The 18,551-nt window shown below is 40.1% G+C and overlaps 1 long non-coding RNA gene across 2 annotated transcripts; it reads left to right on the top strand.

The window, feature by feature from the left end:
- Positions 1–6,503: 6,503 nt before the first annotated feature.
- LOC138818385 (uncharacterized) lies at positions 6,504–17,563 on the top strand. Of its 2 annotated transcripts, XR_011369097.1 has the most exons (5): positions 6,504–6,674; positions 8,183–8,264; positions 10,188–10,376; positions 15,275–15,973; positions 16,260–17,563. It is a non-coding gene; the product is annotated as an uncharacterized lncRNA (long non-coding RNA). The 2 variants fall into 2 exon arrangements; XR_011369096.1 differs by having other exon boundaries at positions 15,275–17,563.
- The last annotated feature ends 988 nt before the right edge of the window (positions 17,564–18,551 follow it).

Below are 18,551 nucleotides of genomic sequence, written 5' to 3' on the forward strand. Positions count from 1 at the left end.
GAAACAAAAGAAATCAAAGGAAGTTTGGACAAATGGGATTGCATGAAACATCAGATCTTCTGCAAGGCAAAGGTCATAGCTAGCAAGATCAATAGAAAGCTCACATACTGGGAGAAGATCTTCTCGACACAAGGTCTTATATCTAAAATATACTTAGGACTCAAAAAAAATCCCCCAACAATAAATCTTCAAACAAACAACTGCTCAATAACTAAGTGGGCTAAAGACTTAAAGAGAGACTTCTCTGAAGAGGAAATAAAAATGGCCATCAGACACATAAAGAAATGCTCAACTTTTCTGGCCATAAAAGAAATGCAAATCAATACAACATTGAGATTGCACCTCACTCTAGTTAGAATGGCAATAATCAAGAAATGTAATAACAACAGATGTTGGAGGGGATGTGGTTAAAAGGGAACCCTACTGCATTGTTGGTGGGATTGTAAACTTGTTTAACCACTTTGGAAAGCAGTATGGAAGTTGTTCAAAAGAATCCGTGTAGAGCTCCCCTATGATCCAGCAATCTCACTTTAGGGCATTTACCCAAATGATCACAAACAAGGTCATACCAAAGCTGCCAGCGCAACCATGTTTTTTGCAGAATTAGTCACCATAGCTATGATATGGAATCAACTCTGATGCTCCTCAGTAGATGAATGGATCAAGAAAATGTGATATATATCTATATATACGTATATAGATATAGACATACACACACAATGGAATTCTATGCCTCCATTAGAAAGAATGCCATTACCCCATTTGTTAGGAAATGGAAAGGCTTGGTAAAAATTAAATCAAGTGAAGTAAGCCAGGCCCAAAGAAACATAGGTCCATGATTTCCCTTGTTTGCAAGGACTAGTACATGTCTAGGACAAGCAGAGAAGATCAAAGGCTATGTACATATGACCATATACAATGATGTTAAGCGAAATGTACCCCAAGTCAGAGACATAGTGGTTTTTTCTTTCTTGCTTTTGTTTTTAATATAATGTACTATGTGATTCTTTTGTAGGTTCATCCCCCCCCATGGTATAATCCCTGTTTTCACTGTATTTGATCAAGTGTTCTGCATTTTGTATATACATTTTTGTAATTTGGGGAGTGGAAGGGATATAGCAGAATGCTTAAATGGGGATGCAGGTTGACCTATTGTGATGATGAGATGTAGAGGACACTGTGTCAAAAATGAATTTACAGTTTCGGGCAGGGGTCAAGAAGGGAGGAGTTGGGGAGGTGGGGAGGGAAGGGCTAGGGGAAAAACAAAGGAGGAGGTAACAATGCTCGATAGGAAATGAACTCATTACCCTACTCATGTAACTGTAAACCCTCTGTGCAGTAATTTTACAATAAAAAATATAAAAAAATCTCTGCCCGGTGTAGATTTCCAATGCTGCCCTCGGCATTGCATTTTTTGCCTTTTTTGGCTGTGGTTAGGTCTGCCTGTCCAGTGGATCAGTAGTCTTCAAGGCATCTTGGTCCTGAAGTGGACTTGAATTATCCATTGATTGTTGGAACCAGGCCAAGGACAGGACAAAACCACTTCCAGGGCCTGGCTTCTTCATTCCCCATGCAACTAGGATTGCAAGCAGTATTTCTCTGAATTTGTCCCCAGAAAAATCACTGAACCAAAAGGCAAAGTCACCAAACACCTCCCCTCCTCCCCCCATCCCCTCCTTTCTCCCTCCTTGGGAAAATACAAAATAATTTTGCAGGTTTTAGAAAACACACAAATTGCCCACCACCTCCCCTGGTAAACTAGGTTTTAAGTCACTAAGTCATGTAAACAGATAATGCCCCATTCATTATTCTGGACAACATCTTCAGGTTGTTGGATGCTTTAATTTGTTGTTGTTGTTGGTGGTGGTAGGGGGGCCTGAACTCTGGGTCTGGGTGCTGATCCTGATATGTTCAGCTCAAGGCTAGTGCTCTATCACTTGAGCCATAGTGCCATTTCCACTTTTTTCTGCTTGTGTGGTGCTGAGGAATTGAACCCAGGACCTCATGCATGCAAGACAAACACTCTACCACTGAGTCTCCTTCCCAGGCCTAATGCTTTAATTCTTTAAAATTTCTTCTTGTCAGTCATGAGGTTTGAACTCAGGACCTGGGTGTCAACATATCCCTACTTTCTTCAGATCAAGGAGAGCCCTGACCGCTTGAGCCACAGTGCCACTTCCTGTTTCTAGACAATCATCTCTCAGACTTTCCTGCCAGGGTTTGCTTTAAGCAGCGAATTTTTAAATTATATTTCTTCTACGTGTTTATTGGAACATTACAGTTTTTCTGAAATTTAAAGTTTTCTATAAACCTTTCTCTTCAAGTAATCCAACAGCATTAAATATTACATTTAGAAGTTATCCTATAGCACATCAATTTTGACATTATTATGGTAAGATGAAAATCTTATTCTTTGTAGAAAAATCCCATTAAAGTCTAAATGGGAAATATGCTAATTTCAGCAATCTTGAATCTCCTTCCTCTTTTTTTTTTCTCTCCAGTATCTTTTCTTGTTTTGGAACAAGTGTCATGGACTGTCCAACCATTTAAAAGGAAGCTTAGTCCATTAATTTTATAGAAAAGGAATGCAGCCTGCCTGCATGTGAAGGCAACTTTGAGTATAATGTTAATCTGATAATTCACATCATTGAATTTTCAAAGTTGTTTTGATAAATTTTTGTTAAACCATTCGTTAAAGAGGTTCCAAATAGCAATAATAAAAACCAATGTTTTGCTTTCTAAGATGGTTTTAAAAGCTAGTAATTCAACAAACACATTCTATCCTTCCACGATTCCATGGTGAAGAATTTCTCTTTTATAATTGCCCTTACCACTGACTCCCTCCCTTCAATCTTGCAGCTTTATTCAGTTTTATTGTTACAGCTTTCATTTTGGTACTAGCATCCATAATCTCCTTGTAGTATTTGACAATGAGATTTCATTTGTTGTTAGAGAGCTCAATTTATATTTATTTATATTTCCAAAGGCAGCCTCTTGAGCATATCATAGAGCATAAAATCTTGAATATCATTAACGTGATCTTATACAACTATTCCATAAATTAATATAAGTACCACATAAATGTGCATTTTCATATAATTTTTAAAATGCAAAGTAGTTACATATATATGTCAAAAATAATTCAGACCACTAGTAGAAGACACTAAGCTAAACCTTTTGCATCTTCATCAATATTCTTTGTAAAATTTTCTTTCACCTTAGAGCCTTCTTTTCCTAGCAAGAAGTTATAAGTGATGTCCTTGGATTTTAGTGACCTCTGAGTAACCTCTTTTCTTTCCACCACCAGTTAGTCCCTCATGTTAAATACCTGAGGAATAACTTGGCCCAATGTGCCTGCAAGAGGAGTACCCAAGTCGACTGTCTGTGCCCAATCTACCCTTTGTTTGGGAATGGGGTATCAGAGAGAGGGGTGTCAGGGATCAGGTAGCTGGAACCATGGTGTTATGAATTATGGGTAGCAGAAAAGAGTAGTAGAGACTAGGATACCAGGGAAAGGGTAACTGTGACTGTAATTGCTGAGTTGCAGTGTCAGGAAATTGGGTAGCAGCTACAGCTTTGCAGGGGTTGGGCTAGCTAATACAGGCATCCAGAACTGTTTAGCAGGGACAAGGAAGCATAGACAAAGTGAAAGAGCAAAAGTTGTGAGGGATTGTGGGGCACAATCAGGGTAAAAAGGTCATGAGTGTGCAAACTGGGTAGCCAGTACTATGGTAGAAGCAATTTTCATGGTGGACTGATGTGGTGCAGAGCTCTGGGTTTGCCTCTCCAGTTTTGGCTGTTAGATCTTTAGGGAAACTACCTCTAGCAGCTATTATCAGCTTGTTGTGTTCAGGCACGTGCCATCTATAAATGTCTACTCCAAGTAGATTGCATTCTTTGACACCAGTTATAGGATCTTTGCTCTAAGCATCCTGAGAGACCACACTCCACAATCCTGCAGAACAGGCTCCACATAGTGAGCTGCAATCACCTCATACAGCTCTTGCTGCTCCTCTCCAATGTCAATTATGATAGCAAGGGATCTGAGATGTGCTCAGCAGCAGTGCTCTGGGAAGCTACCAATTCTTACTCTGGCATTCTGGGAGCTCCCTAGCAATGGGAAAGAGCACTTGCTGTGGCTCTTCCAACTTCTCTCTGTGGCTGTGGACAGCCAGACTCTTGTACCTCAGATGGGTTACTTTGATGTCCAGGTGGCCTCAAACTTGCTCTATCTTCTCTCTCTAGGTGCTCTTCAGCTTCAGCTTCAGCTGCCTCTCCTTTTCCCTCCAGGTAGCTCACTTCATCCCCACATCCTTTGAATTCTGCTTCATATCACACCAAGGCCTTCCACTTTCTCATTTACCTCTGTAGCTGTGAATCTGGCACAACAAGCTATATGTAACTTCTGTATCTGTTTATCAAGATTTGAGTTGGAATCCAAGGTGGTACTAGCTCACTGAGAACATGGGAAGCATCTTAAATACTCCCATGCCATTCACTGCTCATTGAGAAAGATGCAATTGTGTTGTGGTCAGTCTTTCCTTCTCCATTTCTGGCTCAGCAGAATAAAGTGAAGTCACAATGGAGCTACCAGACAGCTGCTATGTCAGAAAGTGACCTAACGAAAGATAATTTTGTGAGGGGATACTTATCAAATGTAGTAGGATGAATGCACATATTTATAGGACACTACTAAGGGCTTCCATCTGACTAGTTATGTTATGTCCAAAATGGCAGACCAATCTTAGGCTCTCGCCTAGATCTTCCTGTTCTGAAGGCCCTGAAGACTCCTACATACAACTCAGACTTAATGACATGGGTAAATAAAACAGTAGGTGAGAGCCGGGCACTGGTGGCCCACGCCTGTAATCCTAGCTACTCAGGAGGCTGAGATCTGAGGATCGCGGTTCAAAGCCAGCCTGGGCAGGAGAGACCATGAGACTCCTATCTCCAATAAATCACCGGAAAACCGGAAGTGGCACTGTAGCTCAAGTGGTAGAGCGCTCTCCTTGAGCTGAAGAGCTGAGGGAGAGCGCCCAGGCCCAGAGTTCAAGCCCCACGACCGACAAAAAAACAAAAACAAAAACAAAAAAAGTAGGTGAGTATGGATTAGTATTCTGAAGGTATGCTAAGTTGTTGTCTTGTCATGACTACCATGAAATCAATGTCCTTTCTCTGACCTTCACCATAGTTCTTTATTTGGCAAAATTGGCAAGTTTCTTAGTGTGCCACTTTCTCCTGTTAGTTCAGTGCACAGGTTAAAACTGAAGAATTAGAAAAATTAGGGCTGAGTCCATTTTACAATTTGCTAATTTGCTAACTGCTGATTCTGCTTATGTAAACTTGCTTATGCTGGCACTGACCCTTCCCTTCCCAAAAATGAGTTAACAAGTTTCAGGGACCAGATGTCGGCCCCAGGACAAGGTCAGTGGTCGTAGATAAAGAACAGACAGTACGTGTTCCTCAGTTCCCATTTAGAAATTCCCCAGACAGGACCTTGAGATAACGACCACCTGGCAAGACCACAAGCTAAGCCAAATGTCAACCAATCATAGGCCTGTAACCATGTAAACCCCCCTTAAACCAACCATGGGCCAGTCATTTTACAAAATTTCCCACGTGGCAAAGTGATTGTTGGCGTATATGATGACCTTTAAATGAACCAATCATGGGATGCTTTGTGTTATGCGTTAATCTTGTGGTTTTTGCCTTTAAAAAAGGGCTTGTAACCACTTCTCGGGGCTCCCTGTCTGCTCGGGACAGAGAGTCCGTTTGTGCAAACGTCAAATAAACTCCTCTTGCTTATTGCATCTCCCGGCCTGGAGTCTGAGTTTCTGGGGCGCCCTCCCGTTGACGAAAGTATCCCAGGAGTCTGGGGTCTTTCAAAAACATTAAGCATGCCAAACCATGGGTTTCCATTGTCCTAGTAGAAGTTTAGCATTCTAGGATCTTCCTTCTAGGTAAGTCTATTCTTGGGCCCTCATATGCATATGCTCACAGAAGTGAATGTCTCACAAACCATGGAACATAGTTGGCCAATGATGATTAGCTCACACAGAGACTCAAGAAGTTTGGGTCTGTAGCCTTTCTGAGAGGCCTTGGACTAGGTACTGTGGGCAACATTGACAGTAATTCCTCAGAGCAATACCACTGGCAGCAAGTGAGCCCTGACTACTACTTAGCCCTTACTAGTTCTCCCTCGGGTATGAACACATGAACAAACCCAGTTTAGCTTATTGCACAGTGTCCTCATCAATGAAATCATTTTGAGCCTAGGAGAAACTCTCCATTTGAAAAGCAGTACACATAAGAAGCAGATGATGGCCCACACTCAAATGCTTCAGGAGAACAGAGTGTAAGGGTGTCTACACAGTTGGGAAATAGGATTCTGAGGGGTAGGAAGGGATGATTTTAGATAGCAAACTTAGAAGTAATTATACGAATTCCTAACCTAACTTTCTTCTGCCCCTCAGATTCAATTCAGGAAGTGGTGGAATGTTTATAATCACAAAATGGAGTTTTTAATCCCAGGCCCAAACTTTAGGTGTTCTTGTTACGTCTTCACACCTGCCACTGATGTAAACAGTCAGAAGGGCAAAGGGGAAGGGAGCCCCTGCACAGGAATATAAATGGAGCTTACAAGCCACTGCAATCTCTGACTTTCTATGTTGAAGGTAAGATAAAAGGCAGTTTGAGTTTCTAAGAACTCAGTTTCTAGGCTACATGGCTCCTTCAGAACTTCTTTCCCTCCTCCTGTGTTTTGAGAGCAACAGTTAGTACAGTACTTCTGTCTCTTAGGGGCAATCTTTCTCTTCACACAATGCTTAAAGTAGACAATAGGTGGAAGCTGCCATTAAATAAAAAAAGTATGAAATCAGGCTGGGAAGATGGCTCAGTGGTAGAGCGCTTGCCTTGCATGCATGAGGCCCTGGGTTCAATTACTCAGCACCACATAAGCAAAAAGAAAAAAGCCGGAAGTGGCGCTGTGGCTCAAGTGGTAGAGTACGAGCCTTGAGTTGAAGAGCTGAGGGACAGCGCCCAGGCCCAGAGTTCAGGCCCCAGGACCGGACCGTGCCCTTCCCCAAAAAAGTATGAAATAGCACACAGTGAGTGCTTCCCCTGAATTCCTGGACCTAACAATCTCTCATTTCTGCAAGGCAAGCACTCTACCACTGAGCCACCTTCCCAGCCCCCAATTTCTCATTTCTGAAGAAAAAATGATAATGGGTGAGTACTAACAGCCTCCATTGCATGGTGAGCTTAGAACACTTTTCCCAAGGCAGGTTCTGTCCAGGTATTAGGATGGCTGAGATCTACTGGATCAATGAACTTACAGACAATGCAAGACAGAAAAGTCTAAGAGACTGAGTCTCAAAAGAAGAAACTGGACCAAACTGGAAATGGAGAAATTCAGAGAATGTTTCTCTGAATACAGACAGGGTAAAATTATAACAAAGTTCTAAGTTGTGGCTCATTAGTAGAAACTATCAAGTCAAACCTCATTAAAGCTAAAAATAAAACTTATAAAAATAAAAAAAAACTATTTGGATTTCAGTACTAACATCTATTTTAAGATGTGTGTGTGTGTGTGTGTGTGTGTGTGTGTGTGTGTGTGTGTGTGTGTGTGTGTGTGTGTGTGTGTGGAGTCTGAGATTATGTATGGGACAGCATTGGTTCTTAAAAATCACAATATTGACGCTGTCCTTTAGGTTTCCAATTGAAGTCTGGTGGTGTTCTAGCTCTACCAGTTGAAACACACAATTCTCAATTTCTTCTGATTAACTGCAGATAAACATGTAATGGATATGTCAAGCTGGGTTGGTTTCAGTTGTACTCTGTCGATATTATGTTCACAATGAACTATACCACTGTGGACAGGGACAGGAGGGAAAATCAGAGACAGAGAGCAAAGGAAGGGATGAGATTGTCAAACCAGAAATGAACTCATTACCTAATTTACAAAATTAAAAATCTGGGTTGATGATTCTCTCCTCCAGTTTTTGTAGGTGCCCTTAAGGCCCATCGATGGAGATTTTGAAGGTTAACTTATATGATAATTAATATAGAGCCAGAATCTCTTAAGAAATTTTATGAAAAGCATTTCATCTTAGTACTGGTTTCTCTTTGAGTGGTGATTCTATATGTTGTTGGCAGAGCTAATTTTTTTCCTTCTTGTCTTTAGTACTTGTCAGGTGTTGAAATCCTTCTTAAAGCTTTGCAACAGAAGTCTGCTATATCTTGGCACCCTGCCCCTAACTAAAATGGTAATCAACGTTTGAAATTAATGTACTTGATATGAGTTTTATTTATTTATTTAATTTGTTTTTGGTGGTGAACTCTGGGCCTGGTCGCTGTCCTTCAGCCCTTCAGCTCAAGACTAGTGCTCTACCACTTGAGCCTCAGTACCTCTTCTAGCTTTTCTGCTTAGGTGGTGCTGCAGAATCAAACCCAGGGTCTCGTGCATTCAAGATAAGCTGTCTACCACTGATCCACCTTTTCAGCCCTTAGGAGTGGTATTTTTGTGCACGGATCTATCAAGCAAATCTATTTACCAAATGTGTTTATTTGCCACTATACATATTCAAAATTATGAATTATCTGATTTTTTAATGAATAAAACTGTTATCATTGTTACCAGAAATTGTTTGTCTCCTCATGCTGTAAACATGGAGGAGGCATTTTAAACTAAAACTACAAAATAAATTTTAAGATCTTGGTGTTAACAAATGTGTCCAGGTGTTGTTACATTAAACAGAGAATTCAAAATGGTTTTTCTTCATGAATACAGAGATCAAAGTTCTTATAATACTTTTTTCAAAATGCAAATTAAAGGGAAAATCAGTCAGGAGGTAAAATTTATATTGAATGTAAATTTTTAAAGAGGAAAAGAAGATCCTAGATGGCAGACTAAAGACAAAGCAACATCAGAGACCTATATGCTCAATACTAAATAAGAAGCTTTAATTGAAAAATTCAGCTGGAATGTGAGCATCAGGCAAAGGCAAGCAATCAGAGCCTACCACCAACAAAGAAACACCATAATGTATATCTCAGAAAAAGGAAACAAGTTCAGATCAGGGCTCAACATCCTTATCCTTGATTTCAATGATACACATACACCCCCCTACACACACACAGAAACACTCACTCACACACACACACACACACACACACACACACACACACACACACACAAGAATGTATGCAACAGCTCAACCTACTCACCTCCATTCAACATGAATCAAAGATCTTCCTGTAATATTTGAAACTTTAAAAGTTTCAAGTCTTGTAAATAATTGATAACAGATGCATAAGCAATTATTTTCTGAATAGCATCTGCTATGAAAATGAGAGTTCATGATTGTTATAACTACTTAAACATCTCTGAATCTCAAAAGAATTAAACTAGAGACAATCCGAATTTGGGGACTATATTTCTACCAGCTCTTCTGCAAAGGCTTAATAAGAAGTTATGAAATCTAAACTTAAATACCAAATCAATACAATTAATAATTGTGTAAGTGAAGTGAAAGACACTGATCAGAGACCTATGCTGTCTCCAGTTCTCAGCCAGCTGCACACTGTGGCACCTTTGATTCTGCTGGGCCTGGCCCACAGTTGTATCCCCAGAGCAGTGATCCTGCTGGGGTTGGGGCTGGGAGATTTGTGGAGAGGAGGGGTGGCCACGGGGGAGGCCAAGCTGGGATTGGGGGTGGTGGTGGTAGGGAGAGGATGGGAGGCCCTGGCAGAGGCTGGTGAAGGGAGGAAGGAGGCAGTAGCCCAGTGGCTCAGGAAGCAGCAACTGCAAAGGCAGCTGGGTTCTGGGGAGTGTCTGTGAGGTGCAGAGTTTGGCCCCTGGGGTCTGGTGGCTGGGTGAGGAGAGGAAGGAGTCTCAAATCCCACCTAAACAGACAATGAGAAATGAGACAACCAGTGGCTGAAGAATTACAAGAAGAAAGGCAGGGACTTGGGACTTGTAGGTAAACTCTGGGGGCGGGGAGGACAGCAGTGTTGGACAAGTGGTAGTCATGCCTCTCTGGAGGCTGTGGGCTTGGCCTCACTCTTGCCTTGAAGCAGGCACCGTATAATTCTGCCTGGAATCTTTAATAGCAGCTTAGTTTAACCTTAAAGTCTAATTTATTTGCTTTGTTTTTTTTTTTTTTTTTTTTTTTTTTTTTTGCTTACAGTAATAGAAGAATTGGTGGGACAATCTGAAAGGATCTCTGGCTTCTTATTTTCTCATCACCCTGAGGTACAACCTGTGTGCTACCAGCTTAGATGATGGGACTCTGAAATTCTGGAAAGCAGATGCACATCATAAGGCCCCATGGCTTTGGGATTTCTCACATTCTTTTTAAAATGTAATTGTTACTAAGGTGTGTACAGTGATTTCACAATTCATGTAATGTGTACACTTGTCTTGTAGACAATGCCATCCTTTCCTGAGCTTTTTCCCAGTTTCTGTTTTTTTTTTGTTGTTGTTGATTGTTTTTGTTTTTGTTCCTGACCTTCAGCTTGAACTCAGGATTGGGTGTTGCCCCTGAGTTTTTTGTAATCAAGGCTACTTTACCTCTGGAGCCCCAGCTCCTTTTATGGCTTTTTGGTTGTTAATTGGAGAGAAGAGTCTCAGAGATTTTCTCACTCCATCTGGTTTTGAACTGAGATCATCAGCCTCCTGAGTAGCTAGTATTCTAGGCCTGAGTCCCCAGTGTCCAGCTACTAAAGTGTTGGTTTCATCCTTCCCTGTTTGTGTTACAACTTTCCTTAACTCTTGGCACTAATACTACATATTGCTTGGCTCAAATCTGAATCGGTGGAACATGCTGTATTTTGAGGAAGGCAGGAATAGGAAACTGTAGGCCATAGGGACATATAAGCTAAACAAATCATTGGGAACATGGCATAAAGACAAATAAGTTTATTGCCAGTTGACTGTGTCATGTCTTTACTGTTAATTCTGCATGGCCTGTGGATGATGTTATACATATCCAAATGGTCATTGGCAGAAATAAGGTTTCTCATCCTGTTCTATAAACAAAACAAAAACCAACCAAAAAATACTACCTATGAGTCCAGCAATTTCCTCTAATTAGAGATCAGTATGCCCTAGTTTATGAAAAAATATCCATTATTCAAGTGCTGCTACTTTTTCTAACCACAAATATAATGAAATATGTAGTTGTCTGTAGAATTGCGTATGAACACCATCATTTTAATTCACAAAAAATTCAGACATTTAAATGTTTATTTATCTATTTTTTGTCAGATGTGGGGCTTGAACTCAGTGCCTGGGCACTGTCTGTGAGACTCTGTGCTCAACATAGTTAGCACTCTACCAATTGAGCCACAGAGACACTTCTGACTTCTGAGTTGTTAATTGGAGGTAAGAGTCTTATGGGTTTTTTTCTTCCTGAGCTGACTTAGAACTGTGATCCTCAGATCTCAGCATCCTGAGTAGCTGGGATTACAGGAATGAGCCACTGGCACCTGGCTTCAATAGTCATTTTTAAAATGATGAAATGCTTGGTGCCTCTGGCTCACATATATAATCCTAGCTATAGTTAGGATTACAGGTATGAGAAACAAACACTAGGTGTGTGTTGTTCATGATGGTTTATATTGGCATGTTTTGATATTGTTTGTTTCTTATACTACATTGCTCTTATTTTTATTTTCACCTAGGTGGGGGTGATAGGTACTAGCCAGTGTTGAACCTTCTTTGGTTGAGATGGAGCCATGTGGAAGTTCTTGCCTATGGCATGAAATTGAAATCCTCCAGCTCTCAGCTCCCAATGAACCTGGGATGATAGATGTATTCCATCACGCAGAGCCAGTGGTTGGGGAGCATTGCAGAAAAAACTACACTGGTCTTGAACTGATGTCCCAAATAGCTAGCTTTACAGGCATATGCCTTCAAAACCTTGTTGTATTCAATTTCACTTTGAAGTAGTGTTTGTACATACTTAGAGAGTACAATGATAACACACTACATGTTTAATATATAGAAGTCAATACAATTAGCAGGTTAATCTCCTAAAACATTGAAGCTAATGTATTTTGGTAACCTCCTGACTGTGCTAGTTATTTTAGAATATACCATAAACATGAATACAATGATGATGTGTACTAGAAGATTGAAAGTTTATAGAGATTGAGACAAGTTAGACTATGTGTAGTAAATATATATTTATCCATTGCTGCTCTGAAGTACATTATCATATATTCACTGTGACAATACCATCATATATTCACCATGACAATAATTTTCTTGCAGTGTAGAATTTTCCATTTCATAATCTGCCATCTTTTATCTTTTTTACATTCTCCTTATAAGTATGAATGCTTTCTTGTTTCTTATAATGTTTTGAAATTATTTTAAGATGGAATTAAAATTCGTTGAGTCTACTGTAATTATCTCATTTTGTTTGGTTTTGTGATGCTAAACATTAAGACCAAGGGTGCCTGAAAGTGATGCCAGCAGACTATATCACTAAATTTTATTCTAATTACCTCTTATTATTGTATTTTGATATAGGGTTTTATTGTTGCTGTTTAATAATATAGAGTGTGGTGAAGGTGGACTGAAACTTGCAACCCCACTGCCTCCAATAACAATGCTTTCTTACATAATTATCACTCTAGCTAACAGGAGGTTGAGACCTGAGATTTACTTCAGACAGCCTGAACAGGGAATTTTATGAGTCTCTCCTCTCCAGTTCAGTACAGAAAACTTGCAGTGAAACTGTAGCACAATTGGTAGGGCACTACACGCAAGGGAAAAACACTCGGGATTGTCATATAGCCCCTGAGAACAAGCCCTAAAACACACATATGCACAGACACACATTCACCCACATACACACACACTCTCACACACATGTACACAAACAAAATTGCAGGCAATGTTGTACCTTAAATTCTTATCCAGGGGTTGGACAACAGTCCACTTATTTGTGAAGGTTTTCCTTGATTATTTTGAAGGAGGAGGATAGTTCATGGGACACAGATGACAAGACTTTAGTGAGGAATACTTTATAAATGACTAGCTTATAAAAAGAACAGGAGCACAGCTTTTATCTTTAAATAGTACATTCCTTCAACTATAGTATTTTTAAATAATAATCATTGAATTATGAGAAGACAATGCAGCACCTCTTCCCTTCTCCCCTTCCCCTCTGTCATAAAATATGACAAAATTATCAAAAATAGTCTTTTATCTTACAAGAATGAACACTTGTAAAAATGTCTGACTATATGTGTAATGTTTGTTTTTCAATACTTGTTTGATTTTCCCACCTCTAAGTACTTGCCTTTTTTCCAGATGACAGCACACAGGGGCATCAAGAGCAAACAGATTAGGAAACAAAAACCTTACAATGTCCTAGGAAGTAGATGTCAAAAATAGATGCAAGAAGCACATGACAGGCTGAGAGGGCCATGAGACCCGAAATGATTTGTGCATTATGAAAGAAATAGTGACAAATAAGGCTTGGATCTGACCTAGGAAGGGCTCCTTGAGGCTGAGACCATGCCTGTATCTAGGCTTAGCTGAGGATGTTGGGAATTGACAATGTCCACATGTGGATATAGTGATGTGAGAGGGGAGATTTCAGTCTCCAGTTTGTCTTTGGGATGGTCTTATGTGACCAAACAGCTTAGATCATTGGGCTCTGAGAAATGACACTACCTACCTCACAATGGAATAGAATATAGAACTATGAGAGCCAAGCAACTGTAACTGACATTCAGCTCAAGCCAGCTCACTTGGCCTGTGGTGCAGGAACAAGAAAGATGTTCTTGTGTTGTTTTCAAAGTTCAAGAGACTCAGCTCTCAGGCATGAGAGGTATGAGTGCCTCACTCAATGCTGCAGACTTTGGATCAGTGCCAAATCACGAATCCAATGTCTCAGGCCTTTTTTATAAGAAGAAACCAAGGGAATCATAAGGCAACTCAGGCAAGTATAACTATAACAGGAAACCTATCTAATCTCATCCAGCCCACATTAGAAACTTCTTCTTGTGTGCTTTTATATGTGTATACTGAGAAAATATTTACTGTGTACTTTTCAATCCACTCTATTACAATTACTCAATTTGAAGGGTACTCCCACTTTCACATTTCAAAGATCCATTCTTTTTACCACCTCAGTGTGACAATGAATCAGCCCAAACCCTGAATGTGCCTTATAACATATGGATCCTGGACTCAGGCTTGCTGGAAATGCTGGTAATGGACCTGGTCCCTGACTACCAGAAAGGTGATCCCTTCTATGTTGGAAACTTCCTCTACCACTATAGAGAGTGGGGGACAATGGAGCAGTTGCTGGATATTCTGTTTAAAAAGTGAATGTTCCTAAGCCAGGTGCCAGTGGATCATGCCTGTAATCCTAGCTACTCAGGAGGCTGAGATCTGAGGACCGTAGTTCAAAGCCAGCCGTGACAGGAAAGTCCATGAGACTCTTATGTCCAATAAACCACTAGAAAACCGGAAGTGGCACTGTGGCTCAAGTGGGTGAGTGATAGCCTTTAACTGAAGAGCTAAAGGATATCACCCAAGCCCAGAGTTCAAGCCCCACAACCAACAAAAAAAAGTGAGTGTTCCTCTTTCAAACTCAGGGTTGATGAGACCCCCTGGCAGAGTATTGGTATACTTGGCACCTTTCTGAGACTGTTTCACTGGAGTCTGATCAAGGAGCTTGGCTAGAGACGAAGAAGTACACTCTCTGGCTAATTCCTTAGGACTGGGCTGCCAGAGCATTTCATTTGCCTCAGAAGCTAGTGGAGCCTTAGCAATTTGCTTGCTGAGAGACCAGCATTAAAGGAATGAGCCCGTGGCATCCAACGTCCACCCTCACCTAGAAAATCACTATCTTGGAGGCCTTTGAAGGAATATAGACAGAAGAAAGGATGCAACTGAAACTTGAATTGGGGGCTTGAGTGCTGTCCCATTTGTAACACTCTACCATTTGAGCCCCAGGTCCAGTTCTGGCCTTTGGCTGGTTAATTGAAGATTAGTGTCTTTGGAATTTTACAAACTAGACTGCGTTCAAACTGTGATTAGTAGAATTAGAGGCATGAGTCATTGTGCATTTATTTGGACAGATGCATATAAGCATCCTCACAGAATTTGCATGAAATTGTGTAAACATTTCTCCACTTTTTGTCTGTCATGTTTACATTACCATGTGGGTCTTAGCCAGTCCCATGTGTGTCCTGTTAGTTCAGAAAAGGAGAAGCATAGAGTTAACTTCCTTCTCTCCTTCCATTGGTACAGATCCTACTACCATAATTGGAAAATGAACAAGTGAAGAAGTAAGTGGATGTTGGCACAAAAAGAAGTTCTGTCCTTGAAAACTGGGTATCTTTGAGGTTTCCGAATCAAAGCCAACTTTCTTCTTTGCACACAAGTTGTGATTTTCACCAGGGGGTTGAGTCTTGGCACTTCAGTGCATAGCAGATTACACAGTTGTGGATGTGGTTGTGGTTTGGGACTCTCATGGAAGACAGGGAGGGCTGTGTATAGCAAGTCAGATTCAGTGGGGAAACAACTTTCTCTTCCTATCACAGGGAGAATTTTAGAGAATTATATTTAAGAAATTTCTAGAAGTGATATTTTGAGGACCATCCTGCTTGCAGAAGTCTCTTCCCACTTCCCAACCTGCAAGTCCTGCAGAAAGAAGCTCTAGTACAAGGCTCAGGATGAGGAGGGTGGAATTTCATTTTCCTTGTCACCAAACTGCCCACAGCATCGTTTATTCCATCCTCCTTATGTGGATGGACTTCTACCCTGATGATTTCTATGAACCCAAGAACCATTGCACCCTAAAAGAACTTACACAGTATGTCAAGCTCAACATGCCCTCTTCAGACCTGCTCTTCCACTTACATATTCTTCTGGACCAGCTGGAGGAACACATGACCCATGAGACCAAGAAAAAGAGGAAGAAGTCCTTGTTTCAATGCCTCAGAGCTTGTGAGTAGGAATGGAACCTGGGTCTCTAGAGATGGGCCTGATTGGCCAACAGCCCTTAGTACTCTCCAGCTTGGCAAAATGTCCTTTTATGGATATTCTTTGCCGGTAATATGTTCTCTTTTTGAAAGAACTTGGAAGTATACATTCAGAAATACCCTACCTTCCCATCAGTGTTCAGTCCAAACTCAAGTTCTACAGCTTCCCCCATTAGATCCTCATGGAAGTTTAGTCACACCTTAACTTCTAGAGTCTACTCTAAGAATCTTGTACCTATTTCCATTCTCAGGTTTGCATCAACATAGAGCAGCTCCTGCAGAACTACAGATAAATAACCTTCAGTGATGTAGTCTATGGGGACTGATGGAGATCAGAAGCCATCACTAATCTCCAGAAAGCATGTGAACATAGAGTTTTTTTTTTTTAATTTGTAGAAAGGCCCAAGCAGGTTTTGAGTCCTATGGACATCCCACATGTGATGCAGGTGTACCTGCACCAAGGAAGAAGACGATCCAGAATGTCTTCCATTGATGTTCACAATCCAGCTAGATCAGCTCCAAACCAGTCAAAAAGAACACTTCTTGGTGTGCAGGGTAAATGTGTGCTAATGGAAAATGACCACAGTCTATGTTCAGTGAAACCAATAAGTGAGGTCCAAAATCTAGATTCAGTTGAAGAAAAGGAATCTTTCCTCAAAGAATACCCAGACCAATCTGTCCTCCTGCAGGGGATCCAATTTCCAATTGAGAAATTAGAATCTGTCCCTCTCTGGACTCAGGAAGAAAATCCTGTCTTTAATGAGGAAGTAGATCCCTTTGAGGACTCCGAGGCAGAATTTCTGCTGAAGGCAACTTAGAGGCCAATCTAGATTTAGAGATTCCTTTCCCTCTTCCTGGGAAAATCTTTATTTTTCTTTTTGTCCTGATTGTTGTAAAAGGTTCATTCTATTTATTTTTCTAACTTTATTAAAATGTCAATGTTTTTGATATATTCTAAAATTCATGAATCCTAAATATGTTTCTTTTTAAACCTACAATCTGAAACATCGTGCATACATGTTCTGGGGGGGGGAACAGAGATTGACAGGGGGCTGTACAAGACAGCCTACTGCATATAATGGGAACTGTTAAATGTACAGGGAGTGGCAAGGAAGCAGGTCATGACTGCATGGGGTGATAAGGTGGCTACAAAAGGTCTAGGACATAGCAGATCAGATGTCCTAAAAATCTATTCTGTCAATTGTGACAAATGCCACAATACTTATAGTGGTCTGTGGGATGCTCTTCCAACAGTGAGTTTAAATCTGTATACATCTTCATTGTGCTTTGGGTAAATATGGAAGAAAAATTTGACTCCAGTAATATAAAATATTTGACAAATGAAAATATTTGACAAAATATATAGAAAATATGTATACTGGAAAGTAAAAGCCATCATCAATAGAAGAAAGAAAGTTTACATAGATGAAAAAACACAAAATCAGGAAGAAAAGAAACCACAATTAAATTAGTTATATGTTAATATGTGTTATATTCTTTATGTTATATATAGTATATTATATAATATATAAGATTGAATATGATTTTTCAAACTACAAAGGCATTTAAATTTTTAGTCTAGTATTTTTTTCACAAAACATTAATGTAAAATATTATTGGGGATAGTAGGGATATAATTTGATTATAATTATATGAATATATATTTGTGCATTTCTAGATATAACATTGATTAAAAATAGATGAATAATTATATACATATATTTGTATATATCTGTCTAGGAAGTGAATATAATGAAACTGACTACAGTATGTATATAAAAGCAGCTATGAGTTGAGGCCATGAGACTCAATCCTGTAATCCCAATGATATGGGAAGCTGGGTTCTGAGTTTTAATCTCTCTTACCCCCTTGGCCTTAGATTTTCTGAGGAGGCCTGGGCCTTTCAGTGTAACAAAGAGACACATATGCAGTGGGATCACACTCCCTGACCCCAGAGGAAAGTCAGTAGAAATCAGGACAAGCCTCTTATGTTATGACAGTCTATTCGGTTCCTGTACCAAGATGGCCATCTGTAGAACATAAGATGGAAAGTTGGCATTCCCTCCAAAAGGGTCTAAAAAGAGCCTTCTGAACTATAGTATCTGACAATACTGAATTAAACCTTATTTCCCTTCCCAAGCTGCAAACACATAGAAATATAGCAAGGGCTCAAGAGAGATGGGCAAAGATTTACAAATACATAAATTTACTCTGTTTTAGTAATTCAATGAAAATCATCAAAGGCATGTCTTTAATTTTTCTTTTTTCTTTTTAAAAGGAAATGGAAACATACTCTGAGTGTATCAGGAACTGGGTGACAGTTTGGTTGCTGAATTGTTGAATGCACTCCTGAGCAAAGGAGACACATATATTGGGGAAATTGTGTGGGGTTGGGTGTCCTCACACAGCTTTACAAAACAATAGCCATAACTTCTATGATGTCACAGTCACCTTTGCCATAGCAGCAAATAAGTGTCAAACACTGATTTTTCCCTGAAGTAGACTCAACACCACCAAATGGCACAAAGAATAAGAGGGAATGA

This window comes from Dipodomys merriami, unplaced genomic scaffold (genome assembly GCF_024711535.1).
Source record: "Dipodomys merriami isolate MVZ:Mamm:240054 unplaced genomic scaffold, mDipMer1.0.p SCAF_75, whole genome shotgun sequence".
NCBI lineage: Eukaryota > Metazoa > Chordata > Mammalia > Rodentia > Heteromyidae > Dipodomys > Dipodomys merriami.